This window comes from Diplotaxodon limnothrissa, linkage group LG20 (assembly GCF_057381915.1).
Source record: "Diplotaxodon limnothrissa isolate DT_005_m linkage group LG20, D_limnothrissa_male_GT1.1, whole genome shotgun sequence".
Taxonomy (NCBI): domain Eukaryota; kingdom Metazoa; phylum Chordata; class Actinopteri; order Cichliformes; family Cichlidae; genus Diplotaxodon; species Diplotaxodon limnothrissa.
Window position 1 is genome coordinate 24,225,642 of NC_140615.1, and position 7,390 is coordinate 24,233,031.

The 7,390-nt window shown below is 39.4% G+C and overlaps 1 protein-coding gene across 3 annotated transcripts in view; it reads right to left on the minus strand.

Annotated features, from left to right (window-relative positions):
• adcy6a (adenylate cyclase 6a) overlaps window positions 1–3,051 on the minus strand; it is a 56,377-nt gene extending 53,326 nt beyond the window's left edge. The window contains exon 1 of one of the 3 annotated variants that reach the window (XM_085344283.1): window positions 2,862–3,051. The gene's annotated coding sequence lies outside the window, so the exon portion shown is untranslated. Of the gene's footprint in view, window positions 1–1,117; window positions 1,397–1,500 lie in introns of those variants that run through there. The other 2 variants (XM_085344284.1, XM_085344285.1) reach the window with 2 other exon arrangements.
• Window positions 3,052–7,390: the final 4,339 nt, after the last annotated feature.

The window sequence follows — 7,390 nt, forward strand, 5'->3', positions numbered from 1 at the left end:
ATATACGTATACTGTAATATAACATGATAACCTCTTAACATGTACCAGGTAATCTGCAACCTGTTAGGATTGGGTTTTGTTGTGACCACCTGCTAAATACTTACATTTTCACAAACTAGAAAATTTTACATTTTAAAGCTTTTTCTTTTGGGTGTTTCAAGTGATCAAATAATCCATAAAAAAAAGGCTGGTCGTTAACCAAAACTTAACCCTAACCTTAGCCCCAGATGGCCTAACAATGACCTGACAAAGCAAGTTTCAAATAATGAGGTCAGCAATTCTATAAACCAACCCCTGACAGGCAAAAGCTTGAACTTCAGAATAATGTTTCATTTTTTTTTCTACTCTGGCTCTGTATGATGTCAACAAAAGCAGACATTTGTATTGTGGTCATGTCGGGCACACAGATGTTCCAACAGAAGAAATGAGCTATAACAACTTGTCTCAGACAGAGAATGAACTGAGGGACTGCACAAAGGCCAAGGAGATAGACAAGGATTATTTTCAAACTGCTTTGAATTATGCAAAGCTACTCTAGCAGAGTTCAAGTTTAATATTGTGAAGCTTGAAATGGGCCCAGCAACTTCCCTTTCAAATTACTGTTAATAAAAGTTCACTTTTGTCTGCTATTTTTGTTTTCTTGTTTCGATCGCAAATGCCTAAAGTAGCAAAATCATTAATTTCACTACTCACTACTGCATTTTGCTATACTGTGTATAAGATAATGTCTTGTTTAATAACTCATGCTGGCTTTAATTAATTATAGGATGGCTGGTTTAAACAGAGGGTGGCCAGTTTTTACAGACAGTGGTTGAACTTCAGCAATGATACATAAAGGATAACTTTGAATCCAGAGCCACTCTAGCTGAGTCCAAGAATAAGAATATGGATTAGGACGTGCAGTACTGTGTCTGTTAAAATGGGCATGTCTGTGGAATTAAATTGGGAATTTGTGCTGACCTGTTCAAATTTATTGTGTTTCTACCTGTTGTGATATCACTATTAGAGCTCTCATGTCATGGAAAATACACACAATAACAGTTTGGCGTTGTAATCATTCACTGTAAGCACTGTTACAGTCCCTTATTGAGTTATAAAACGTCTGTCTGCCAGATACCCTCAGCTCCGTAGTGCAGAGTCGAACGCATAACGCAGGAAACGCACAGCCGCTTCTGCTGCTGCTGCACCCGCCGCCGCCTCCTCCTCCTCCTCGGCCGGTATTTTCACCGGAGAGAGGCACGATGTGTTGTTGAAGCAAAAATAGATTTTCCTCGCTATATCCTGCTGCCTGCATGCGCCTTCGCTGGCACGTATCTGTCCGAGCTGTAGCCTATCCCTCCTCCCTGGCAGCGTATCGACAACATTCAAGGAGAACCACCAACACCACCTCACCACCCTTCTCTCTCTCTCTCTCTCTCTCTTTCTCACACACACACACACACACACACACACACACACACACACACACACACACACACACACACACACACACTTCCCTACCCTCTCCTCCCACCTCCACGGCTGCGTCCCTCGCTCCCCTGCACAAGGTCGACCAGCTCATGCCCATTTGCAAACGTCGCGGAGCTGCCAGCCGCTTGTGTTTGCATGGTGCCTGGCTGCACTCTCCGCCCCCCAATCCCTCCCCACTGGCTCTAGGACAGGCAGGGAGGGGAGGGGGGTGAGAAGGGGGGTGACCGACCGATTCCTAAGGGGCATTTTAAACCGGACAACTGGCCACAAACAGCGAGCATTCAAGTCACTCATTACGGGGCAGTAGACATGTCCGAGGGCGCGTATGCATGCGTCTCTTTCTCCCTGTGGTGCACTTCTCATCCAGAGGATAAAATGCAGGAAATAAAATAGGATCAAGCAGTTGGTAGTGGGTGGGGGGGACCAAATGTACGCTGTGGATTTTGAAAGGGCAATTTACGCATATTCTGCGGCCCTGTTTAGCTCATGTGCGGATGATGTGCCTGCGATCCTGTGCCTAAATGCCATGCACAGACAGGCCGTGTGTGAGGGCCCGCATTCAAACAGCGTAGGCTTCTTGTTACATAACACCACGGCCTGTGTGACAACCATAGCGGGGACCATAAAACCATTCCGCCGCGTCCCGTATCTCAACTTAGGACACAACACGCCTCTGTCAGCGATTTATTCTCTTTTTGTCGTCCCCCCTCCTCCTTCTCCTCTTCTGTCCTTCAGTCTGCAGCAAAGCAATAGCTCACAGGATTAGTGCACTGACAAACACGAGTCTTGGGTAAATAAACAGATTAGCATTATATTTATATTATTACTGCTGCACATTCCTCAGCATCAGTCAGTGCAAGGAAAGCGAGCGATCGCCTACAAAAGAAAGAAAAGAAAAGAAAGAAATCCACCGCATTCGAAAGGCAATTAGCGCATAAAGAGAGGTGTTTGAGTTTAAAGTTATGTCATTAAAAAGATCCGAATCATTATGAGCGCCTCATGCGAGATGCAAGCCAGCCCGTCAGCGCTGTCAGCTGTGCTCGGAAACACAGGCGCACGGTGATGCGGCTCATCCTTTCCCCACTGCTACACAGATATGTTGTTTTTGGCCGCCAGTGGAAAACATGTACTGGCCGCGTATCCTCTGCCACCACCGCCGCCACACCGCCGCCGATGTGAAGCAGAGGCCTCGCAGCAACTGTCGCCAGCCATGTCATTCACTTCAGCACAAATGGAGTACTGACAGCGAGGTGGCACGGGCGTCTGCGGCGCAGCGCAACAGCGCCCGAGACGTTTGTGTGACAGGAGAACATATTTTATATATGTCGGCCTGCGGTGTGCAGCAGCAGCAGCAGCAGCAGTTTTTTTTTTTTAAAAAAGGACGGACTCACCGAGATCATCTTTTTCTATCCGCCGACAGGAGCGCAGCACACGATCCGATTCGGCGCGGTGGTTGTCGGTGGTGGCGCCCAGGGTGGAGGACCATTTGTAGCCTAGCGGTCCAAGGATGGTCCGGTTAAATTGGTCACCCTGTGGTGGATCTCCTCCTGTCGTCTTCTCGCTCCACTCCCTTGCCTCTCCTCCCCCTGACCCTCTCGGCTCCCAGCACCACTGTCAAGACAGGGGGAGTACAAACATCACACTTCCGTATACGGTTTTCAAACTCAAATGCTGCTGCCGCTGCAGAAGAATCCTAAACGTATTTGACAGAAGGAACATAAAAACTACACATCTTACAATTCAGAGATTTAGTTGATCTTAACACAGCACGGGTTATGTACGAAGCACAAAACGATCTGCTGGCAAACTGCGTTCCTAGGCTGATGTTTAAAGAGGCAGAGGTCAGTCAGGACCAATGTTTACGTCTGTCAAAAAGGGCGCAAACTTGTGGGGCTGCACGAGAAAGACTGTTTAGAACCTTTATTATTTTCTTTGCTCTTTTTTTTGCAAAATATAGTTATAAAATATATGTAAATTATTGTTGTTTTATTTTCCCATGGATATTTTCTGTGATTATAATTGTTTTTAAACTCTTAATGACTGATTTATTTTGTATTTAGCATTAATATAAAAAACCGCTAGAATGTAAGTAAAAGTATGAAGTTGAAATCCCAGCAGAGGATTGGAAATCAGCCAGTGCTGTCACTCATACTCACACTGTGCATGCTTCTGATAAACAAACATTCAGTAGTTATCGAAGTGTTAGAGGCTCAGATGATCAGTGGAAAAGTACGAAGTGAAACCAAACTGATTGAAAATTATCTTTAAGGGTGAGAAACAAGCAGCATTTTGCTGATGCTTTATTTACCTGTAAATTCACTTGCACCCCTGAGGCCCTGAATGTTTTTGGTTTCTATAGGGTGACATCATAGAAAATGTTTTAGAACCACTGTTATATTTGGTGAACATAATGTATGTGACTCTTGCCAAGTTAAATCATTATAATTACAACTATTCCTTATACTTTGTAAACTTTGTAATATACAGCATTATTTCATTTTGTTCAGTCTGTTACTGTTACAGTCTTGGAGCAACTGTAACCACATAATTTCCTTAGGGATTATTAAAGCTTTCTGATTCTGATAGAAAACTTTTAACATTATTGGTGTGTCGTTTTTTTAAAATATAGTTAAACCATCCAAATATCTTAAATTTACAAAGTCTGATCACAGGATATAATAGGATTTCACCTGCATACTAGAAAAAAGCATTCATAATGAATTCTGTTTGAGTTATATTATCGCATTGATGCAAGCCAGCTGTTAAACAATTTGACCCCTAATTAAAATACAGGACTAATGTGATTCTTTGCAGGTTTTAGCCCAGTTTCAGAAGCAGAATCGGAATCCATTCTTTTAGTATTAAACTTCTTCTGTGCAGTAAAGTTCAAAGACCCATGATGGGTTTTTTAATCAAAACTATATTGCAAATAAAAACATAAGGGGCTCTAGACAAACATGAAGGTCTGTGTTTGTAAAAAAATAAGCAATAGCTTTGAAGCACAGTTTACCTCAGTGTTACATATAGTACGCATGTAAGGATTTCTGTGGATGAGAACAACAGGCCTTCTTTTACAAACTAAAACAAGTTTTAGCAGCAAGTTAAACAATATTTTTGCAACACCCAGTTTTCTAATGATTAAGTTGATGAATAACTAAAAGAACTACATTCATTTATATAAATATTTAATGCATAGCTTCTTATCTGGGTGTTCATTTAATCTAGTGATCCAGTAATAAAAAAAGAAAAGAAAAAAAAAAGACCTTGACAGCAGCTAAAAGAAAATTGACTAAAATGAGTATGAAGGTTTGTTCTTCACGCCTATCTTGTTTTATTCCATTAAATCTCAACTATTGCATCAGCTTATTCACTTCTTGTGGTCCTCGCACGTTCCAATTGTGGCGTTTTCGGCTTTTATTTTGACATGAAAATCCTCTAATTTCCGGCGTAATGCTGTCTAACTTTGGCTGCTTGGCGCAGCTCCGCTCCGCCGAGGCGCGCCGCTGCTGCTCACACCACTCTCATTCCCGCTTTCAATCGGCACGCCCTCTAGAGGTGAAGTCTGCAGCAAGCCGGGCAGGTCAAACACCTGCTGTGATCTGTGAGAGAGTAAAGAATTAACCAGTGTAGTAATTGTATTTATTATCTTTTAATTTATGGAGACAGACATACAGCGAAAAGCAGTATTGTGTTAATTTGATCTCTGCAATCCCTTCTGTGTGCTCACATTGCAAGGATTTCGAAAGATCTCTTCAGGACTTAACTGTCTGAATTTTTATATAGAAAATGTGATTGTTCTTCTGTTTCAGAGCCATAAGCTATAAGACCTACACAACATGACAACCTTTAAAGTTTACCCAAAATGTATTTATTGAGGTATTTTTTTCAAGTGAAATATGAGAAAACAGATCAAACATCCTGGGTGCCAATGCTTGTTTCTTTTACTCTTTGTTAGACCAATGGCTTTACATTGAAAAGTCGGACTAGTTCCAGCTTTTAACAGAGCTTAAATGTATTTTTCAGCTGTAAAAATGTAACATGCCTATCACCTGCGTTACAAAGTTATAAGAGCTCAAACATGCTGGAAAAATGTTAAAGTTTAAAAAAGAGCAAAATGTAGACGCTCCATGTACCCCAGGGCCTGTTACTCTGAAAATATGTATAGCTAGTAAAAAAGACTCATTACAGATTTGCATAGCTTCATTAAATATGGCAAAGTTCTAAAAGTACCAAACAAATACAGCTAAATGTGAGAGGGTCAGGTCAGAGACATCCACAGATTTTTTGTGTAATGACTCAAAACCAATGGTTTGGTTTCAGAATGGGGGACCCCCCCCAAAAAAAAAAAAAAAAAAAAAAAAGACTCTTAGATGATTAAAAAAAACAAAAAACAATAATCTTAACAGTATGTTATTTCATGATTTTACACATGGTAAATAGCATATTTCTTTATGTAATTAAGCTATAAGACCTGTAGCAGCTCTATTCACATTATAATTGTATGGCAAGCTCAATTTATTATTACTACACACAAGCCTCATTTATGCTTGATATGTAAAGATCTGAAAGATTGTGAGGGAGAGATATTTTCTTCTTCGTCTTTGTAATCCACAACAAAGACGAAGGAGTTAAACTTTTTTTGAATAACTTATTCTTATTTTAAAACTGAACATTTATTTCGCTAGTGTATTTTGATTAATACTGAATTATTTACTCTTGCTTACATTTGTTGTGCTAATTAATATTTATTATATTGATTTACCCTAATTGGGTATATATGATGCATGTATGTATGATGCATTGACCTTTTTTTCTTAAAAAAAAAAAAAAAAAAGATCACGCAAACATTTTTCTAATACTACAATTTTTTCTATATATATTTAAAACTCTCTTAGTTAAAATATTTTGTTCTTGTAACATATTTCTTCTTGTTTTTAGAAATTAAACAGAGTAGTAGTTCTTGATGTGGCGCAGTTATATTGATTATTTTCTCTTTTTCCCCCCCAATTGTACTTTAATGAATAATTTATACAAAATAAAAAAAAGTTATATAAAGAGTTATATATTTGGATTAGGTTTAGAGTTAAAGTTAAGGTTAGGATTGTCACCTATTCCGACTTACATGTGGACCTCAGAGGGTTGATGCCTTCTTTGGAAGAATACAACCTGCTAAACGCAGTACATAGATGCATTCAAAACAATATAATTAGTTATCTCACAGCTTTCTCTGTAAAACTCAAATGGAATCAGCTTTTAAACAATGTTTGTTCTGTATATAGTTTCCACTTGCTTCTGATTTAATTAAAAACAACCAAAATAATATAAGTTTACAGTAAAATCCAACAGCTCCTGTAAACTCTGTAATCACAGTCATTTCTTGGAGATGAACAGGGTTTGGTTTCTAAGCAGTGCCTCCTGATTTATCGTCAGTGCCTAAACTAAATCAGACAGGACACTACAGTGGTGTTTACAAAGGCTGACAACTCATAAAACTGAGCCTTAAACAAACAGAAATTAGCAGGTTACAGTGGACAAGCTTAAATTAACACTGGTATTTAAGCTGTAAACTTGAACTTGAGTGCCCAGAACACAGATGTACTTCACGCCAAGTCCCACAACCATCTTTTAAAGTTATGCCAGTAACTGCGATATAATAGACATAATCTAATACGTTACTGTCCTAAAGAGACAACACATGAAACGAATGCTAGATAACAAAAATAAATGAACTCCAAATTTTTAAAAGATGTTAGTTAAGGGTTTTTTGTGGTAAAATCGATTAGTTATAAAATCATCAGAGACTTGGTGGTACAACTTGTGTCCATGTCAGAATTTATTATGTTTAATATTGCACTTAAAATTTTTATTGCATGGAACATATTCCTGTCATTTTAACCAAATTAGCATAAACATATTGACA